General features: G+C 52.7%; 1 protein-coding gene and 1 pseudogene across 6 annotated transcripts in view; one reads left to right on the forward strand and one right to left on the reverse strand.

Annotated features, from left to right (window-relative positions):
- Positions 1 to 16,498, reverse strand: part of LOC122542659 (leucine-rich repeat and immunoglobulin-like domain-containing nogo receptor-interacting protein 1) — a 645,371-nt gene extending 628,873 nt beyond the window's left edge. For 4 of the 6 annotated variants that reach the window (XR_015754064.1, XM_087981933.1, XM_087981929.1 and 1 more), the window contains exon 1: positions 16,403 to 16,498. The gene's annotated coding sequence lies outside the window, so the exon portion shown is untranslated. Of the gene's footprint in view, positions 1 to 15,680; positions 15,955 to 16,402 lie in introns of those variants that run through there. The other 2 variants (XM_087981934.1, XM_087981930.1) reach the window with 2 other exon arrangements.
- LOC148137548 (uncharacterized) overlaps positions 1 to 21,981 on the forward strand; it is a 52,797-nt pseudogene that overhangs the window by 10,828 nt on the left and 19,988 nt on the right.

Raw genomic sequence — 21,981 nt, forward strand, 5'->3', positions numbered from 1 at the left:
CACCGTCTCAGTCGTCACTGTCTCAGTCGTCACCGTCTCAGTCGTCACTGTCTCAGTCGTCACCGTCTCATTCGTCACCGTCTCAGTCGTCACTGTCTCAGTCGTCACTGTCTCAGTCTTCACTGTCTCAGTCGTCACCATCTCAGTCGTCACTGTCTCAGTCGTCACTGTCTCAGTCGTCACTGTCTCAGTCGTCACCGTCTCAGTTGTCTCTGTCTCAGTCGTCACCGTCTCAGTCGTCACTGTCTCAGTCGTCACCGTCTCAGTCGTCACTGTCTCAGTCGTCACCGTCTCAGTCGTCACTGCCTCAGTCGTCACTGTCTCAGTCGTCGTCGCCTCAGTCGTCACCGTCTCAGTCATCACCGCCTCAGTCGTCACCATCTCAGTCGTCACTGCCTCAGCCGTCACCGCCTCAGTCATCACCGCCTCAGTCGTCACCATGTCAGTCGTCACCGTCTTGATCGTCACCGCCTCAGTCGTCACCGTCTCAGTCGTCACCGTCTCAGTCGTCACCGTCTCAGTCGTCACTGTGTCAGTCGTCACCGTCTCAGTCATCACTGTCTCAGTCGTCACCATCTCAGTCGTCACCGTCTCAGTCGTCACTGTCTCAGTCGTCACCATCTCAGTCGTCAGTGCCTCAGTCGTTACTGTCTCAGTCGTCACCGTCTCAGTCATCACTATCTCAGTCGTCACCGTCTCAGTCGTCACCGTCTCAGTCGTCACTGCCTCAGTCGTCACCATCTCAGTCGTCACTGCCTGCGTCATCACTGTCTCAGTTGTCACCGTCTCAGTCATCACCGTCTCAGTCGACACCGCCTCAGTTGTCACCGTCTCAGTCGTCACTGTCTCAGTCGTCACCGTCTCAGTCGTCACCGTCTCAGTCGTCACCATCTCAGTCGTCACTGTCTCAGACCTCACCGCCTCACTCGTCACCGTCTCAGTCGTCACCGCCTCAGTCGTCACCGTCTCATTCGTCACCGTCTCATTCGTCACCGTCTCAGTCGTCACTGTCTCAGTCGTCACTGTCTCAGTCTTCACTGTCTCAGTCATCACCATCTCAGTCGTCACTGTCTCAGTCGTCACTGTCTCAGTCGTCACTGTCTCAGTCGTCACCGTCTCAGTTGTCTCTGTCTCAGTCGTCACCGTCTCAGTCGTCACTGTCTCAGTCGTCAAAGACTCAGTTGTCACTGTCTCAGTCGTCACTGTCTCAGTCGTCACCGTCTCAGTTGTCACCGTCTCAGTCGTCACCGTCTCAGTCGTCACTGTCTCAGTCGGCACCGTCTCAGTTGTCTCTGTCTCAGTCGTCACCGTCTCAGTCGTCACTGTCTCAGTCGTCAAAGTCTCAGTTGTCACTGTCTCAGTCGTCACTGTCTCAGTCGTCACTGTCTCAGTCGTCACCGCCTCTGTCATCACTGTGTCAGTCGTCACCGTCTCAGTCGTCACTGTCTCAGTTGTCACTGTCTCAGTCTTCACTGTCCCAGTCGTCACCGTCTCAGTCGTCACTGTCTCAGTCGTCACTGTCTCAGTCGTCACCGCCTCAGACGTCACTGTCTCAGTCGTCACTGTCTCAGTCGTCTCTGTCTCAGTCGTCACCGCCTCAGTCGTCACTGTCTCAGTTGTCACTGTCTCAGTCGTCACCGCCTCAGTCGTCACTGTCTCGGTCGTCACCGTCTCATCGTCTCTGTCTCAAACGTCACTGTCTCAATCGTCACTGCCTCAGTCGTCAATGTCTCAGTCGTCACTGTCTCAGTCGTCACTATCTCAGTCGTCTCTGTCTCAGTCGTCACTGTCTCAGTCGTCACCGCCTCAGACGTCACTGTCTCAGTCGTCACTGTCTCAGTCGTCTCTGTCTCAGTCGTCACCGCCTCAGTCGTCACTGTCTCAGACGTCACTGTCTCAGACATCACTGTCTCAGTCGTCACCGTCTCAGTCTCACTATCTCAGTCGTCACCGCCTCAGTCGTCACTGTCTCAGACGTCACTGTCTCAGTCGTCACTGTCTCAGTCGTCACTGTCTCAGTCGTCACTGTCTCAGACGTCACTGTCTCAGTCGTCACTGTCTCAGACGTCACTGTCTCAGTCATCACTGTCTCAGTCGTCACCGTCTCAGTCTCACTGTCTCAGTCGTCACTGTCTCAGTCGTCACCGTCTCAGTCGTCACTGTCTCAGTCTCACTGTCTCAGTCGTCACTGTCTCAGTTGTCACCGTCACAGTCATCACTGTCTCAGTCGTCACCGTCTCAGTCATCACTGTCTCAATCTCACTGTCTCAGTCGTCACTGTCTCAGTTGTCACCGTCTCAGTCATCACTGTCTCAGTCGTCAATGCCTCAATCGTCACTGTCTCAGTCGTCACTGTCTCAGTCGTCTCTGTCTCAGTCGTCACTGTCTCAGTCGTCACCGTCTCAGTCGTCACTGTCTCAGTCGTCTCTGTCTCAGACGTCACCGTCTCAGTCGTCACCGTCTCAGTCGTCACTGTCTCAGTCGTCTCTGTCTCAGTCGTCACTGTCTCAGTCGTCACCGTCTCAGTCGTCACTGTCTCAGTCGTCTCTGTCTCAGACGTCACCGTCTCAGTCGTCACCGTCTCAGTCGTCACTGTCTCAGACGTCACTGTCTCAGTCGTCACTGTCTCAGTTATCACTGTCTCAGTCGTCACTGTCTCAGTCGTCACCGCCTCAGTCGTCACTGTCTCAGACGTCACTGTCTCAGTCGTCACTGTCTCAGTCGTCACTGTCTCAGTCGTCACCGTCTCAGTCTCACTGTCTCAGTCGTCACTGTCTCAGTCTCACTGTCTCATTCGTCACTGTCTCAGTTCTCACCGTCACAGTCATCACTGTCTCAGTCGTCACCATCTCAGTCATCACTGTCTCAGTCTCACTGTCTCAGTCGTCACTGTCTCAGTTGTCACCGTCTCAGTCATCACTGTCTCAGTCGTCAATGCCTCAATCGTCACTGTCTCAGTCGTCACTGTCTCAGTCGTCTCTGTCTCAGTCGTCACTGTCTCAGTCGTCACCGTCTCAGTCGTCACTGTCTCAGTCGTCACCGTCTCAGTCGTCACTGTCTCAGTCATCACTGTCTCAGTCGTCACCGTCTCAGTTGTCACTGTCTCAGTCGTCTCTGTCTCAGTCGTCACGTCCTCAGTCGTCGCCGTCTCAGTCGTCACCGTCTCAGTCGTCACTGTCTCAGTCGTCACTGTCTCAGTCGTCAAAGTCTCAGTCATCACTGTCTCATTTGTCACCGTCTCAGTCGTCACCGTCTCAGTCGTCACCGTCTCAGTCGTCACTGTCTCAGTCGTCACCGTCTCAGTTGTCACCATCTCAGTCGTCTCTGTCTCAGTCGTCACGTCCTCATTCGTCTCTGTCTCAGTCGTCACTGTCTCAGTCATCTAGTCTCAGTCATCACCGCCTCAGTTGTCATCGTATCAGTTGTCACCGTCTCAATTGTCACCGTCTCAGTTTTCACCGCCTCAGTACCCACTGCCTCAGTACCCACTGCCTCAGTAGTTCCTGCCTCAGTAGTTACTGCCTCAGTCGTCACCTATGTACTCATTGGATCAAGAGTCCACATTCCATAATAAAACAAAGAATTGCAGATGCTGGAAATCTGAACCAAGAATAGAAATTGCTGCAGAAACTCAGCAGAACTGAAAAATGTGTTGCTGGAATAGCGCAGAAGGTCAGGCAGCATCCAAGCAGCAGGGGAATCGATGTTTCGGACATAATCCCTTCTTCAGGAACTCAGCAGGTCTGGCAGCAGCTGTGGAGAGAGAAACGCACCAAATACCCTGAGACAGCAAACATGCCATCTTCGCCTCGAAGAGCATAAAGATTCTCTCTCCTCTTTTAAGATGCTCCTTACGACTAAACTCTTTTCCCAAGCTTGGTTCCTGTGATCTAATATCGCTGCACCCTGGCCAGTGTCATCACATCTCCCTTTAAACAGAAGCACCTTGGGATATCATATTCTTTGAAAGGTGTTATATATGTTGTTATTGTTGGTCTCACACTTTGACTGAAAGGGGAACTGGAGGAAAAGTGTGAGTCAGAGACTATCACAAAGAGTCCTCCTGTGTACTGAGTGGAAATGCAGCCTGTCCCCTGCAACAGGGCGTGCTGGGTAATTATGAAATCCCAGCTCACAGCTGATCATATTCTTCTCCTCAGCCTGTGTGGGTCTGAATTCGAGCTGGACCTGTTGAAGGTCCAGTAGATAGAGAACTCCTTGTTGTCTCTGGGTGAAATTATTCGACACTGGAGGAGATGGTGCTGCCATTACTACCTGAGATTTCCATTGGGCGTTCATTCAGAAGAGACTGAGCACTGACGTAATGCTTCACAAAATCGAACAGATCGCTAACCCCACCATCCACCACAACAAGCCCAGAGACTGGCGCTATGAGAGGTTGTTGTTGTAAAGAGCCCCAGGAGAGGCAGGGAAGGCTGCTGGGCAGGAGGTAGGGCAGGCAGACTGACGGCAGTCAATACTGTCAGAAGGCAAAAGAGCAAATGAACCAGGGGCAAAACTCTCAGAGGGCAATGGAGGCAAATCAACTCGGGACAATGCTGTCAGAGAGTTTGGGGCAGAGGAACCAGACAGAGATGACACCTTGTAAAGGAATTAACAAAAAAGATGAACTCAATGATCATTGATTAACAAATGAAATCTCCGTGACAGCATAAGAAGGATATATTCAGAAACAGCAGAAATATATGAATGATTATCATTATTGCAAATCATGTTTTATGATAATTTTTCAGCAATTATGATAATTTTAAGCAGTGATAATCTAAATAATGATTACAAGTGGTGTTTGACTCCAGGAGCAATACAATATTTCTGACTAATGTTAATCTAATCAAACTGATCTCACTCAAATACTCCCAACATTAAAGCGTTTGCACAGACTCTTTCAGGGATTTCAGAAAGCAGTGGGTTTATCTTGGCGCTGACTATGGAATCATAAAACTCCATCAGATCTGGGAAACTGCACTTTATATTAATGACTGCAATCAGCATAAAGTAGATCACTCTTTCAATTAGCATTCCCAGAGCCAGGATAAGAAAGATTACGTACAGCGTAAAGCTGCCTCTACCCTGTCCCCCATCAAACACTCCCAGGACAGGGACAGCACGGGGTTAGATACAGAGTAAAGCTCCCTCTACCCTGTCCCCCATCAAACACTCCCAGGACAGGGACAGCACGGGGTTAGATACAGAGTAAAGCTGCCTCTACACCGTCCCCCATCACACACTCCCAGGACAGGGACAGCACGGGGTTAGATACAGAGTAAAACTCCCTCTACACTGTCCCCCATCACACACTCCCAGGACAGGGACAGCACGGGGTTAGATACAGAGTAAAACTCCCTCTACACTGTCCCCCATCAAACACTCCCAGGACAGGGACAGCACAGGAACACAATGTGAGTGGCAGCGGTCGGGGCATGTGTACAAGATGTGGAATATGTTACAAAAATGGGTTTATGTTCCACTGTAAAGAATGAGTAACTTTCCTGCATCCTGACCCACTTTCTTCACACCCAAATGCATTCAGCCTGTGGGTCTAATAAAGTTCTTCGATGTGTTGGCAAGATTGTAAATAGGGAAACTGGAACAAAATAATCTTTAAGTGAGGCTCATGTACCAGAATTGGCACATGCCAATGGTAATCATCTTTCAGCAGCACCTGCTCAGGCTGAACTCCACGGGAACCTCTGACAGTTTGAACCAGGACCACTCAGTCTGATGTCTCAGCATGGCAGGTTAATGATGGTGTGTGATGTACACAGTAACTCCCAGATAGCAACAGTGTGTTCATTGGTGGGGGAACAGGCAATGGGCCATTGTAACCATCTCATGGTGCCAGATGGCAAACCAATTTCTCCAATCTCAATGCCAACCTCAAACTCCACCATCTCCATGAGTGGCACAGTGGCTCAGTGCTGCTCCGTCAAAGCGCCTGGGACTGAGGATTGATTCCACCCTCAGGTAAATGTCTATGTGGAGGTTGCACATGCTTCCAGTGTCTGTATGGGCTTCCTCCCGCAGTGTCAGGATGTGCAGGCCAGCTGGAACGGCCATGAGAAAATGCAGGGATTGGGTGGGATGCTCTTCGGAGAGTTAGTGTGGACTCGATGGGCAGAATGGCATGGAAAAGAGGAGCAAGTGCCGGCCATTCAGCCCATCAAACCTGTTCTGGGCTGACAAGGTACTAACAGATTTCATCCGAGGCTCTTAAAGGAGGTGTTTTAGTGAAATAATTGATGCATTGGTTATAATTTTCCAAGATCCCTTGATTTGGGTTGATCCCATTAGGTTGAAGGACAGCAAATGTTACTCCTTTATTGACAAAACGGAGAGAGACAGAAAGCCAGAAACTCTAGCCAGTTAGTGCAACGTGTGCCTTAGGGAAAATGTTAAAAGTTATTATTAAAAATTTTATAACAGGGCACTGAGATAAGTTCAGTTACCTAAACTGAACCGACATGGTTTTGTCAAAAGGAAGTCAGGGTTTCACCAGTCGAATGGAGTTGTTTGAGGAAGTACTCTGCTGAAGATAAAGGGAACGAGGTGGATGTAATGCATTTAGATTTTGAGAAAGCATTTGACAAGATGCAACGTCAAAAGGTTATCGTGGAAAATAAAAGCTTATAGTGTAGGGAGTGTCATATTGTCACAGACTGAGAATTGGCTGCTAACAGGAAGCTGAGAGTAGGAATAATTGGGTCTTTTCTCAAGGTAGCAGAATGCATCTAGTGGTGTCCCACAATGATTGGTGGTGGGACCTCAACTGTTTACAATCTATAGAAATGTCTTGGATGAAGGGATGGAAAGGCAAGCTCATCAAACTCAATGATGACACAAAGAAAGGAGGAAATGCAAGAGGTCACAAGGAGATACAAAAGGATATCAGTAGGGTAAGTGCGTGGCCACAGATGTGACAAATGAAGTACATTTGCTGTAGAGAATTGTGAAATTGTTCATTCAGACAAGAAAAATAAAATATGCAGCATATAATTTAGGTGGTGAGATATTGTAGAACTTGGAGCTGCAAAGAGATCTGGGTGCCCTGGTGCATGAACTGCAAAAGGCTAATAGGCAGGTGCAACAAATAACTAGAAAGCTAATAAAACAGCATCATTTATCATAAGGGGAATTGAATACAAGAGTAGGGAGGTTATGCTTCAGTTGAACAGTCAGAGGTCACACCACCCCATAGTCCAACAGGTTTATTTGAAATCACAAGCTTTCAGAGTGCTGCTTCCTCGTCAGGTGCAGCCTGTAACTGAAAGCTGGTCATTTCAAATAAACCCATTGGCCTATGACCTGGCGTCATGTGACTTTTGACTTTGCCCACCCCAGTCCAACACCAACACCTCCACATCAATTATACATGGCACGGGTGAGTCTGCATCTGGAACACTGTGGACAGTATTGGTTTCCTTATTGGAAGGAAGGACATACTCACATTGGAAACAGTTCAGAGAATGTTTACCAGACTTGGGATAGGCTGTGAAATCACTCCAGAGAGGCTGGTACCCTGTCACCAAGTCACCCTTTATTTACACCTGAACAGTCCTTGACTATAGTATTGCCTCATTCACAGTCAGGTACCAAGCTCAATTCATAACACCACTACAATGTGGAAACAGGCCATTTGTCCCAACAAGCCCACACCAGTCCTCCGAAAAGTAACCTGTCGAGACCCATCACCCATTTCTCTACATTTATCCCTGATTAATGCAGCTAACCTCCACATCTCTGAACACTATGGGCAATTTAGCATGGCCAATTCACCTGACCTGTACACCTTTGGAATGTGGGAAGAAATCAGAGCACCCGGAGGAAACCCACACAGACACGGGAAGAATGTGCAAACTCCACACAGACAGTTGCCCTTGGCTGGAACTGAACTGGTGCTGTGAGGCAACGGTGCTAACCACTGAGCCACCGTGCTGCCCCACAGTGTCAGTATCTCTGACACACACCTTTTGTTTTTCTTTTTACTTTTTTTTTGACACTTCCGTTTATTTTATTTTTTTTTTCCTTTTTTTTTAATTTAACCCCCACACTACCACCTAAGTGCGGTAGTGCTTATTTTATCCCCAGCACCCATGGTGTGCAGGTGTGAGACACAGTGGAAGACAAAGTGCACCAATCTTTATTCAATTTCCACCACCAGGAAAACACACACCTTTTGTTTTTTTTTCCTTCTCCAAGGACACCCGGGCCCTAACGTAACCGCGGAATCTCCTGTTTATATTTTTTTTCTCTAGGAGCAGACCCACGAGGAGGTCTCCACTCCTGTTCTTTTTTTTTTTCTTTTTTCTTTTTTAACCCCCACACTACCGCCTAAGTGCGGTAGTACTTATTTTATCCCCAGCACCCATGGTGTGTGTGTGCAGGTGTGAGACACAGTGGAAGACAAAGTGCACCAATCTTTATTCAATTTCCACCACCAGGAAAACACACACCTTTTGTATCTGTCAGCCAGGACTCCCTGATTTGTCCAGTGGGCTGGCCTCATTACAATCCCTATGGGCTGGCTGTTTTATGAGGAAAGGCAGGACTGATTCAGCTGTACGTGCTGCCGTATGGAGGAGGGAGCGAGAACTGGATTGAAATTTGAGATTCAGTGGGGTCTTGGTAGGGCGGATGTTGTGAGGATATTACCCCTTTTGGAAGAATCAGAAACTAGGGGGGTCACTGTTTAAAATAGAGCCAAATTACTTTCTTTCACCGTTCTATGAGTCTTTGGAACTTTCTTCCTGAACAGGAGGGGGGAACAAAGTCCGTGGGTACTTTTAAGGCAGAGGTGGACGGAGACTTGTTAACAAAATTGGGGTGGGGTGAGGAAGCTGAAAGATGATCAGGAGTTAGGGTGGGATGTGGGTTTGAGATTACAATCTGTCATGACATTATTGAACAGCCAGCAGGCTCGAGGGGCTGAAGAGCCTACTCCTGCTTCCAGTTTTGACAAAGGGTCAGTTAGACTCGAAACGTCAGCTCTTTTCTCTCCTTACAGATGTTGCCAGACCTGCTGAGATTTTCCAGCATTTTCTCTTTTGGTTCCGGCTTCCAGTTTGTTTGCTCACGTGGAGCATTAACACCTTCTGAGTGAAGAATGTTCTCCTCATGTTGGTCAATAATGATCATGTGCTGGGACTGTGATTCCCTGTCCTAGCCAGGAGAAACAGCCTCCAGGCTATCCAGTCCGGTCAGAATTTTACATGTTTCACAGAGATTCCCTCACAACTTTCTGAGCTGCTGCTTCCCTCTCTCCTCTTCACTCTGCATACCCACTTTCTTATCCCTGTCCCCTCTCCTCCTTTCACAGCATCTTCTTCCAGAATTGCAAATCTATGTGCGCCCCCACTTATCCTACCTACTGTCTACACCCCTTTAAAAACAGGCTGTCTTTCTTTGATGGGTCCACATTGCATCCTTCAGCCCTACATTGAGATTTCTCAGTTCCATAAAACACTGGCAATTTTTCAGCAATTCACAAGCATTGACTAATAGGAAGATGAAGTCAGAAGCCGTGTGGCCTGGTATGGTGTGACTTCTGACTTTGTCCACCCCAGTGCAACACTGGCACCTCCACATCAATATTAAAATGAACAATGGTTTTGTGGTGTCCATGATGTTAACACATGATCACATGATATTAGAGGTTATTGAGAAGAGCACAGCAGACTTCCACATCTACCTGCTGCATTGAGCTTGATGTCCATACAAGTCGTAAGTATAAGTTGTTTGGAACTGTCGTCATTCGTTACTTACAAAGGCAGATTTGATCACGTCAACATCACAAAAACTAAGTGAGTTTGATGATGGATTTGTTGTTTTGTCTGGGGAAGTCGAATGAAGGAGGAGTAATGCTAGGACAATCTCTCACTTGAACAATGCTATTTCCGATATTGTAGGATTTAATCTGATTTTGCAACAGTAAAGGAAAACTGTCAAAGCCTATTCACTGCACTTTGAGTACTCAATGTCTTGCTGTTACAATGCAATGTTTTGTTTTATTGTCAGATGACATGTATTAAAACAATGGATAATTTGAAATTCTCACATCATCAAGTCTAGAAACAGGGCTTAAGACCCACAGCCTTCCGAGCTGGTGACATGCTGAGTTACAAAACTAAAGCACATTGAGAGCCCCACATTTATTGATCTTTATTGTGTAACTAGATATTGAGGGGGAAATGATGAGGCTGCATTTTTGCACATGCAGATGTAACTAGTGTCTGAGGGTGCAGCACACCCTGGCTGTTTCCAGATTAGTGACAGTTACTGATAAGCAATTTCTTAATGGACATGTCTGGCACATTTAATGCACAATTAAGTAGATTTTTACAACTTCTGATAGAACTACAAAGGAATGCCTCTGTCCACTGCCGCCTTGCCATGGCTGATTCTGAATTAGCCGGTGGGTAAAGTGTGGAGCTAGGAAAACGCACTGCAGTTCAAGCAGCATCAGAGGAGCAGATGTTTCAGGCTGGAACCTGTCATGAATTAGTAGGTTCAAGCACAATGACTGCTGTGCTGCACACAGGAGGTGACGCCAGTCTCCTTTGGGAATAGCTAACTATGACAAAAGTCATAGCTGGGAATGCAGGAATTACTTTGTCACACAAACTTGAAGCCTGTCCAGGTGGATATTAAACTGTAAAGCAATGGCAAGAGAGTTGGTGTCCTAGTTGGATTTATTTCATCTCAGTGAAACCAAAAAGGGAGGAAATGGTTGGTGCCCACGATGTGAGTGTGTACAGCTCAGTTTTGCGAGGAGCTTGATACCTTGTTCACACTGAGCTGACAAGCACACACTGCCATCTAGTGTAGTCCACACACTGCATAGTGACTGAGCAAACAGACTGCTGACAGCAATTAGCTTATTCCCTGTTAAATATCCCCAACGATGGCTGGCTTCACGTCCAATCTGATAGACACGAGGGAAAGTCAGCAACAAACCTGAACCAGTACATCAAACTCTCCCACCTATTAGCAATGTCCAACTGACCCATACAATTCACATTACATACAACCTTGGTCAATGAAATGGCTACATAATAATAGACCCCATCCTCCCACAACCCCATGTAGACTCTCCCCCTGTCACTGACTCTACCCACTCATTTCATTCCCCTCCCACAGCCCCAGGTAAGACTATAGATATAGGAACAGAAATTAGGCCATTCAGCCCATCAAACACTCTCCCCACCATTTAATATACTGAATAAAATCCCCAAACAAATACACTTTGGTCAAAAGACATTGTGCCAAACTTCAGAATGGTCCTCTCGCCCTCACTGTTGCATTGTTTACTCCTTGCCTCTCACCCTGTGCAATCTATTCTCCCAACCATTGGGCAGGGACCAGGCAGCCCCGTGAAGAGTTCAAATCCGGAATATCCTGAATAAGTTTGGACTAATCGGAGTGAAGGGACACAGTGGGCTATCTATCTGGTAACTCCTGGAACAAGTAGTGACCTTGACCAGAGAAAATCGTCACTTGGATTCTGACTTCCCGGCTTGGGGAAGTGCCAAAAATACAACATTGCTGGGAAGCAGACACAGCAGGAGTTTTTGGGAATCCTGCTGACGGTGGGGATTTGCCATTCACTCAGCAGCAGATGATTAAATACCACGGAGGGCAGGGTGTGGGAAGGTGATTAGTTTCTGTGCTCAGGACCAGGGGTGGGGAGGTTAGGGGGGGGGGGGGGGGGGGGGGGGGGGGTGATGGGGGAGGTGGGGCAGGTTTCAATACACAACCTTCTGCCTCAGGGACAGAAGTGTTACGGCCGGACTGAGCCAGCACAGACAGTGAGGGGCAGAATGGGCTTAGCTCTGGCAGTACTCAGCCAGCATGACGCCAAGGGACAGTCAGGACCAGATTGGGGGGAAGATGAGAAAGAAGACAGAAAGCGCTGATGAAGGGGCCTTTATGGTAGTGTCTCAACCTGTGGAGCCAGTAGACCAAGGTTCAAGTTGTACCGACTCCAGAGCTGTGTAAGAACATCACTGTTCAGGCAGCTCAGGAAAATCTCTGAGAAAGACCAGGGGATTGCTCGTAATAGAGACAACAAGAAACTAACATCCAGCTCTCCATCTCGAAACAGATTACACCGTCCTCATATCTGCTACACAGCCCTCCCCACCACCACTAGTACTCTCCCACCCCCACCACACCACCACTAGTACTCTCCCACCCCCACTAGTACTCTCCCCACCCCCACCACACCTCCACTAGTACCCTCCCCACCCCCACCACACCTCCACTAGTACACTCCCCACCCCCACTAGTACCCTCCCACCCCCACCACACCTCCACTAGTACCCTCCCCACCCCCACTAGTACCCTCCCCACCCCCACCACACCTCCACTAGTACCCTCCCCACCCCCACCACACCTCCACTAGTACACACCCCACCCCCACTAGTACCCTCCCCACCCCCACCACACCTCCACTAGTACACTCCCCACCCCCACTAGTACTCTCACCACCCCCATCCCACCCCACTAGTACTCTCCCCACCCCCACTAGTACCCTCCCCACCCCCACCCCACCTCCAATAGTACACTCCCCACCCCCACTAGTACACTCCCACCCCCACTAGTACTCTCCCCACCCCCACCACACCTCCACTAGTACTCTCCCACCCCCACTAGTACTCTCCCCACCCCCACCACACCTCCACTAGTACTCTCCCACCCCCACTAGTACACTCCCCACCCCCACTAGTACCCTTCCCACCCCCACTAGTACTCTCCCCACCCCACCTCACCCCACTAGTACCCTCCCCACCCCCACCCCACTAGTACCCTCCCCACCCCACCATACCTCCACTAGTACTCTCCCCATCTCCACGCCACCCACTAGTACTCTCCCCACCCCCACTAGTACTCTCACCACCCCCATCCCACCCCACTAGTACTCTCCCCACCCCCACTAGTACTCTCACCACCCCCACAACTCCATTAGTACTCTCCCCACCCCCACCCACCTCCACTAGTACTCTCCCCACCCCTTCCCATCTGAACCAATCACAAGCAAACAGCATCGGACACCCCCACTAGTATCCTCCCCACCCCCACTAGTACCCTCCCCACCCCACCACACCTCCACTAGTACCCTCCCCACCCCCACCCCACCCCCACTAGTACTGTCCCCACCCCCACCACAACTCCATTAGTACTCTCCCCACCCCCACCCACCAACACTAGTACTCTCCCCACCCCCACTAGTACTCTCCCCACCCCCACCCCACTAGTACCCTCCCCACCCCCACCACACCCCCACTAGTACTCTCCCCACCCCCACCACACCTCCACTAGTATTCTCCCCACCCCCACCACACCTCCACTAGTACTCTCCCCACCCCCACCCCACCCCACTAGTACCCTCCCCACCCCCATTAGTACTCTCCCCACCCCCACCACACCTCCACTAGTACTCTCCCCACCCCCATGCCACCCCACTAGTACTCTCTCCACCCCCACTAGTACTCTCCCACCCCACCCCACCTGCTCTAGTACTTTCCCCACCCACACGCCACCCCACTAGTACTCTCCCCACCCCCACTAGTACTCTCCCCACCCTCACCACACCTCCACTAGTACTGTCCCCACCCCCACCCCATCTCCACTAGTTCCCTCCCCACCCCCACTAGTACTCTCCCACCCCCACTAGTACTCTCCCACCCCCACTAGTACTCTCCCCACGCCACCACACCTCCACTATTACTCTCCCCACACTCATGCCACCCCCACTCGTCCTCTCCCCACCCCCACGACACCTCTACTAGTACTCTCCCCACCCCAACTCCACTAGTACCCTACCCATTTCTACTAGTACCCTCCCCACCCCCACTAGTACTCTCCTAACCCCACTAGTACTCTCCCCACCCCACCCCACCTCCACTAGTACACTCCCCATCCCCACTAGTACTCTCCTACCCCCACTAGTACTCTCCCCACCCCCACCCCACCCCCACTAGTACTCTCCCACCCCCACTAGTACTCTCCCCACCCCCACCCCACCCCCATTAGTACTCTCCCACCCCCACTAGTACTCTCCCCACCCCACCCCACCTCCACTAGTACTCTCCCACCCCCACTAATACTCTCCCCACCCCCACCCCACCTCCACTAGTACATTCCCCACCCCCACTAGTATTCTCCCACCCCCACTAGTACCCTCCCCACCCCAACTAGTACTCTCCCCAAACCCCAAGGTCCTGTCTTTGTTCACTGAGCTTTGTTCAGGCTGTTTGTTGCTGTCTTATTGTACACCCTCCCCTCTGTTAAATACCCCTTCCCATCTGAACCAATCACAAGCAAACAGCATCGGACACAATGGAGTTGGCTTCTGAAAATTACTCATTTGTAATGAATAGAAGGCAGCGTGCAGAGTGGTGTTGCTGAGGTTTGTCACAATAGGGGACCCTGGGAGAGAGCTTGCTTTGATTCGATAATAATTCCGTTTTTTTTGTCTGTAACAGAGCTGTTTCTCTGGCTGAGCTTGCTGGCTCTATACAGCAGAAATCTCTCAATTCAAACAGCAACCTCCAAATCAACAGGGGGTTTCCCTGTCCTTATCCAGCAAATATTCTCAATGTCAAACTCTTTGTCAATGCCTTACTTATCACAATATGCACCTCTCCTTTTCTCTCTCACTCTCCCTTCAGCCTTCTTCCGTCTCACTCAGTCCTCCTCCCCCCATCTCTCTCCTCCCTCCCTTACTCTCTATGATTTTCTCTCTTCCCCCTCTCTCTTTCTCTCTCCTTTTCTCTCTCTCCCTCTCCTCTCTCTGTCACCCTTTCTCCAACCCTCTCCCTCTCTCCTCCTTTCTCTCTCCACTTCTCTCTCTTCCTCCTCTCTCCTCATCTCCCTGCCTCTCCCTTTCTCCCCCTCTCCCTCCCTTCCTTCCTCTCTCTCTTCCCCTCTCTCTCCCCCCTCTCTCTCACCCCTTCTCTCTCTCTCCCCCCTCTCTCTCCCTCCACTCTTTCTCTCCCCCCTCTCTCCTTCCTCTCTCCTTCCCTCCATCTCTCCCTCTTTGCCTTCCTCTCTCCCTCCTTCTCACCCTCTCTCTCCCTCTCCCCTTCTCCCTCTCCCTCAATCTCTCTCATGTCAGAAAGACACAGTCTGTCAGACTGAGCATTCCCGGTGACCCCTAGACAGTAGCAAGCAGCAGTGAGCCCCTTGTCTTCACCTACCTCCAACAACTCCCTCCCCCACCTCCTGCCTGAAGCCTGGCACCTTCTTATTTCTCCCTCCCCTATTCCCTCTGCTCCCCCTTCCCCCTAACCCAGCATCGAGAAGGGGCAGACAGCTGAAGTCAACCCTGATCCTCCCCTCCCCCACTCACTCTTATTCAGAAACCTCCCCCCACTCCACCCCAGTCACCAAGATGGGGGGGTAGGGTGGGGTGGGGGAGAATTAAACCCTCAGACCTGTCTGAGCAGTTTGATGCAAAGTTGGAAAGATGCAATGTTTGATTTACATACACACGGGCTGCTATCATCATGGCATCTGTCTCTGTCTCTGCAGCTTGTATCTGCACCCGGACACAGTTACCATCTCCCCCATCGTCTCAATGCCTTGTGTTTCCAATACTGCCAGCTCTCCATATCCGATAAACATTCAGAACCCACAACAATAGCAATATGATGGCTACTCACAGAATCAGATTAAATATATTCCTTTCAGCCTCTGGAGGGGAAGCTGATCTGTTCAATGCCTCTCTCTCTCTCTCTCTCTTCCCCATGCAGTGTTGAAAGCCCAGTTAAAGATGCAGGTTCTCTCTCACATGCACAGAGCAGCTTCCGTCACCCCCTCCTACACACACAGACATTAGCTCCCATACACACAGACAGACACACACACTCCCACACACACACAGACACAACACACACACATTCTCATACACTCACACACACACACAGGCACACACACACACTCCCACACACACTCACACACACTCCCACACACACAGGTACACACTCCGACACACACACAGACACACAGGTACACACACACACACTCACACTCACACGCACATACACACACACTCATACACACATACACACACACACACAGGCACACACACACACCATCCCACACACACTCCCACACACAGGCACACACTCCCACACACACTCACGCGCACACACACAGGCACATACTCACACACAGGCACACACTCACACACACACACACTCCCACACGCACTCACACACACATACACACACACACACTCCCACACACACGCTCCCACACACACAGGCACAAGCTCCCACATACACCCACACACACACACAGACACACAAACGCTCCCACACACACTCACACACACAGACACAGACACAGACACAGAGTAGCTCCCTCATTGCCTGACACTTACCCAGTCTGTAAGCCGATTGCTCCTCTGTCCCAGCTCCAGCATTACATCCAGAATAAAGGACAGTGCAGCCTGCACAGAACTCTCCCTGACTCACCCTCCGCTCAATGGCAATGCAATGCAGAGTCAGGGTTCAGAAGCTGTGGGCGGGGGTGGGGAGGGGGGAGATGCCAAAATTGTGGTTTCAGAGCCCAGCCTCCTGTTCCTGACTGCACAGGAGCTCAGGGTGGTATGACAGAGTAATGTCCTTTCAGCACAACCTGTGTCCCCATCCCGGCCCCCGTGTGTGTGTCTCTGGCTGTGTGTGAAACACAAGAGTATTTAACAAACCATTCTGCTATTCCTCCTCAGCGCCCGTCGCTATCCAGAAACCCACAGCTTAGCCTGCCCCTGATCCTGCTCCCAGCAGGACACCCACTCTCCCTGCTCCATCTCAAACAAAACTCACTCTGAACAGCTGACAACAGACACTACCCACCCCACCCTCACGCTCACTTCTCCCATACCCCCCAGCCCCAATCCCTAACCCCATGCCCCTGCTCCCCCCAAGTCCCAGCCCCCCCTCAGTCCCTGCTCCCCCCTCAGTTCCTGTTCCCCCCAAGTCCCTGCCCCCTCAGTCCCTGCCCTCCCCAAGTCCCTGCCCCCCTCAGTCCCTGCCACCCAAGTCCCTGCACCCCCCTCAGTCCCTGCTCCCCCGTCAGTCCCTGATCCCCCCCCCTCAGTCCCTGCCCCCCCAGTCCCTGCTCCCCCTTCAGTCCCTGCCGCCCCTCAGGCCCTGTCCCCCAAAGTCCCTGCCCCCCCTCAGTCCCTGCCCCCCCTTCAGTCCCTGACCCCCCCTCAGTCCCTGCCCCCCTTCAGTCCCTGCCGCCCCCTCAGTCCCTGCCCCCCAAAGTCCCTGCTCCCCCCTGAGTCCCTGCTCCCCCCTGAGTCCCTGATACCCCCTCAGTCCCTGCTCCCCCCTCAGTCCCTTCTCCCCCCTCAGTCCCTGCCCCCCTCAGTCCCTGCTCCCCCCTGAGTCCCTGATACCCCCTCAGTCCCTGCTCCCCCCTCAGTCCCTGCTCCCCCCTCAGTCCCTGCTCCCCCCTGAGTCCCTGATACCCCCTCAGTCCCTGCTCCCCCCTCAGTCCCTGCTCCCCCCTCAGTCCCTGCCCCCCTCAGTCCCTGATCCCCCCTCAGTCCCTGCTCCCCCCTCAGTCCCTGCCCCCTGAGTCCCTGATGCCCCCTCAGTCCCTGCTCCCCCCTGAGTCCCTGATACCCCCTCAGTCCCTGCCCCCCTGAGTCCCTGATGCCCCCTCAGTCCCTGCCCCCCTCAGTCCCTGATCTCCCCTCAGTCCCTGATGCCCCCTCAGTCCCTGCACCCCCCTCAGTCGCTGCTCTCTCCTCAGTCCCAGATACCCCCTCAGTCCCTGATCCCTCCTCAGTCCCTGCTCTCCCCTCAGACCCTGATCCCCCCTCAGTTCCTTTCCCCCTCAGTCCCTGCTCCCCCTCTCAGTCCCTGATCCCCCCTCAGTCCCTGCCCCCCTCAGTCCCTGAATCCCCCCTCAGTCCCTGATCACTTCTCAGTCCCTGCCCCCATCAGTCCCTGCTCCCCCCCGTCCCTGCTCCCCCACTCAGTCCCTGCCCCGCCCTCAGTCCCTGCCTCCCCAAGTCCCTGCTCCCCCCTCAGTCCCTGCCCCCTCAGTCCCTGCTCCCCCCTCAGTCCCTGCTCCCCCATCAGACCCTGCCGCCCCCTCAGTCCCTGCCCCCCAAATCCCTGCCCCCAAGTCCCTGCCCCCCAAGTCCCTGCTCACCCCTCAGTCCCTGCCCCCCCTCAGTCCCTGCCCCCCCAAGTCCCTGACCCCAGTCCCTGCTCCCCCCTCAGTCCCTGCTCCCCCCTCAGTCCCTGCCGCCCCCTCAGTCCCTGCCCCCCCAAAGTCCCTGCCCCCCCAAGTCCCTGCTCCCCCCTCAGTTACTGCTCCCTGCTCAGTCCCGTCCCCGCCCTCAGTCCCTGCCCCCCCTCAGTCCCTGCTCCCCCTCAGTCCCTGCTCCACCCTCATTCCATGCTGCCCCCTCAGTCTCAGACCCCCCCTTAGTTCCTGCCATCCCTCAGTCCCTGCCCCCCAAGACCCTGCTCCCCCCTCTGTCCCTGCTCCCCTGCAGTCCCTGCGCCCCACTCAGTCCTTGCTCCTCCCCCAAGTCCCTGCTCCCCCCTCAGTCCCTGCCACCTCCAAGTCCCTGCCACCCCAAGTCCCTGCCCCCCCCGGTCCCTATCCCCCCCAAGTCCCTGCTTCTCCCCCCCGTCCCTGCTCCCCCCAGAGTCCCTGCTTCCCCCCTCAGTCCCTGCCCCCTCAGTCCCTGCTCCCCCCTCAGTCCCTGCCCCCCACTCAGTCCCTGCCCCCCCCTCAGTCCCTGCCCCCCCCCAGTCCCTGCTCCCCCCAAGTCCCTGCTCCCCCCTCAGTCCCTGCCCACCCCTCAGTCCCTGCTCCCCCCCTCAGTCCCGGCTCCCTCTCAGTCCATGCCCCCCCAAGTCCGTGCTCCCCCCTCAATCCCTGCACCCCCCAAGTCCCTGCTCCCCCCTCAATCCCTGCACCCCAGTCCCTGCTCCCCCTCAGTTCCTGTCCCCCCCAAATCCCTGTCCCCCCAAGTCCCTATCCCCCCCAAGTCCCTGCTCCCCCCTCAGTCCCTGCCCCCCAAGTCCCTGCTCCCCCCTCAGTCTCAGACCCCCCTTAGTTCCTGCCACCCCTCAGTCCCTGCCCCCCAAGTCCCTGCTCCCCCCTCTGTCCCTGCTCCCCCGCAGTCCCTGCCCCCCACTCAGTCCTTGCTCCTCCCCCAAGTCCCTGCTCCCCCCTCAGTCCCTGCCACCTCCAAGTCCCTGCCCACCCCAAGTCCCTGCCCCCCCCCCCGGCTCCTTATCCCCCCCAAGTCCCTGCTTCTCTCCCCCCCCCGTCCCTGCACCCCCCTCAGTCCCTGCTCCCCCCTCAGTCCCTGCCCCCTCAGTCCCAGCTCCCCCCTCAGTCCCTGCCCCCCACTCAGTCCCTGCCCCCCCCTCAGTCCCTGCCCCCCCCAGTCCCTGCTCCCCCCAGGTCCCTGCCCCCCCTCAGTCCCTGTCCTCCCCAAGTCCCTGCCCCCCAAGTCCCTGCTCCCCCCTCAGTCCCTGCCCACCCCTCAGTCCCTGCTCCCCCCTCAGTCCCTGCTCCCCCTCAGTCCATGCCCCCCCCAAGTCCCTGCTCCCCCCTCAGTCTCTGCACCCCCCAAGTCCCTGCTCCCTCCTCAGTCCCTGTCCCCCCACAAGTCCCTGCTCCCCCTAGTCTCTGCACCCCCCCAGTCCCTGCGTGCCCCTGCTCTCCCCTTGTCCTTGCTCCTTCAGCCCCTCTCCCATAGGCCCTGCTCTGCATTGTACCCACTCTGTGGGATAGAGGCTGCACGACCATTCCCCCCTCCTGCTCCTGCTTTCCCCAATGTAGGGTGTGTCAGTAATTACCCATCACAGGACCTGCCTCAATACCCTCCCACTGCTGGACATACTAAGCACTGCCATTTCTGAGGGCAGCAGCTGTTAAACAGGGGGCTTCATTTCCTAACCCCACCCCCACCCACCAATGTCTGGCACCCTGGGGGCACTAGGGTCATTAAACCTTTGGAGCATTTCCCTATGCCAGCAGGAAACCCTAAGTTTATCAGCAACCTTCGAACAAGTTATCTGTGTCTTTTCTGTTTGAGACGCTCGGTGGGGTTGGGGTGGTGGAGAGGGATATTTGACAGACTCATCCAATCAGATGGCGGAGAGTTTGTCTGCTTTCTCATTGGCTGTGGGAAGGTGAGTTTCTGGGAGGATGGGGTAAGTTTGAGAGTGGGGTTTGGGGTATTGGGTGGGGGTTATTCTGCAGTCTCTAAGACCTGCATTGGTGTAGCACCTTTGAGGAGCAGGAATAGACCTTTCATCCCCTCATGTCTGTTCTGCCATTCAGAGAGCTCCCCCGGCTGATATGTGGCTGAACTCCATGTACCTGTCTTTGCCCCATATCATTAATACTTTTGCTTAACAAAGATTTATCTATCGCAGGTTTAAAATTAACAACAGATCCAGCATCCACTCCCATTTGTGGAAGAGAGTTCCAAATCACTCCCACCTTTTATGCATAGTAAGTGACACTTAACATCTTATAGAAGTGTATAGATCGTGAGAGGCATGGATCGGGTGAATGCAATCAGTCTTTTTTCCCAGGGTTGGGGAATAGGGAAGCAGAGGGCATCAGGTTAAGGTTAGAGGGGAGACAAGAGCAAAGAGGTTCAATTGAGGCTTTCAAGAGGGCACAGCATGGTTGCTTGGGTAGAAACAGGGCTTGGGACAATAGGACATTAGCATTGGGTAACAGCGCTCATTTGAGGAAGTGGCACATTTGTTTTAATTTCGAAAACATTGGCCTCATGAAGGAACACGTGCTAAAGGCCTTGTTAACCACCTGTTCACATGTGACACCAACTTCAAAGAATTTGCCTGGAAAACAGCCCCAGCCTGTTCAGCCTCTCCCTGTAGCTCAGATCCTCCAACCCTGGCAACATCCTTGTAAATCTTTTCTGAACCCTTTCAAGTTTCACAACATCCTTTCCGATAGGAAGGACACCAGAACTGCACGCAATATTCCAACAGTGGCCTAACCAATGTCCTGTACAGCCGCAACATGACCTCCCAACTCCTGTACTGAATACTCTGACCAATAAAGGAATGCATACCAAACGCTGCCTTCACTATCCTATCTACCTGTGACTCCACTTTCAAGGAGCTATGAACCTACACTCCAAGGTCTCTTTGTTCAGCAACACTCCCCAGGAGCTGGTATTGACCTTCCTGCTGGGGCAGGGTATTTATGACAGAGATAATGATGAAGGGTTCCGAGGACGAAAGCTGTCCTTTGGATCCCTTTCAAATCTTTCTCCTCTCACCTTAAATCCATGCCCTCTAGCTTTGAACTCCCCTACCCCAGGGAAAATACCTTGTCTCTCATGATTTTGTAAACCTCTATAAGGTCATCACCCCTCAGTCTCTGATGCTGCGGGGAAAATAGCCTCAGCCTCTCCCTATAGCTCAAACTCTCCAACCCTGGCAACAGCCTTGTAGATCTTGTCTGCGCCTTTTCAAGTTTCACAACATCCTTCCAATTGGAAGGAGACCAGAATTGCACGTTTTGTTCAGCAACACTCCCCAGAACCTTGACAGAGGGACAATGTTGTTGCACGGAGGGCGGTACGCATATGGAATGAGCTGCCAATCCATATGGATGGGGAAGTGGTTGAGGCGCGTCCATTAGCAATATTTGGATGGCATTTGGACAGGTATATGGATGGAAAAAGTTTGGAGGGATATGGGCCAGGTACAGGGAAATGGGGTTAGCGTTGATGGATATTTTGGTCGACATGACAGTTTGGGCCACAGGGCCATTCCTCATGGCTGTTGGACTGTGTGACTGTCTGACTCTCTCTCTCCCCTGAATGGTCTGGCCCTAATTCTCAGACTATGCCTCTAGTTCTAGAATCCCTAACCAGTGAGAATAGGTCATCTTTATCAACTTTGTCTTTTCCTGTTAATATCTTGAAGACTTCAA

The sequence above is a fragment of the Chiloscyllium plagiosum genome, unplaced genomic scaffold (genome assembly GCF_037043375.1).
Source record: "Chiloscyllium plagiosum isolate Xiang-an unplaced genomic scaffold, Cpla_swu_hap1 HiC_scaffold_42, whole genome shotgun sequence".
NCBI lineage: Eukaryota > Metazoa > Chordata > Chondrichthyes > Orectolobiformes > Hemiscylliidae > Chiloscyllium > Chiloscyllium plagiosum.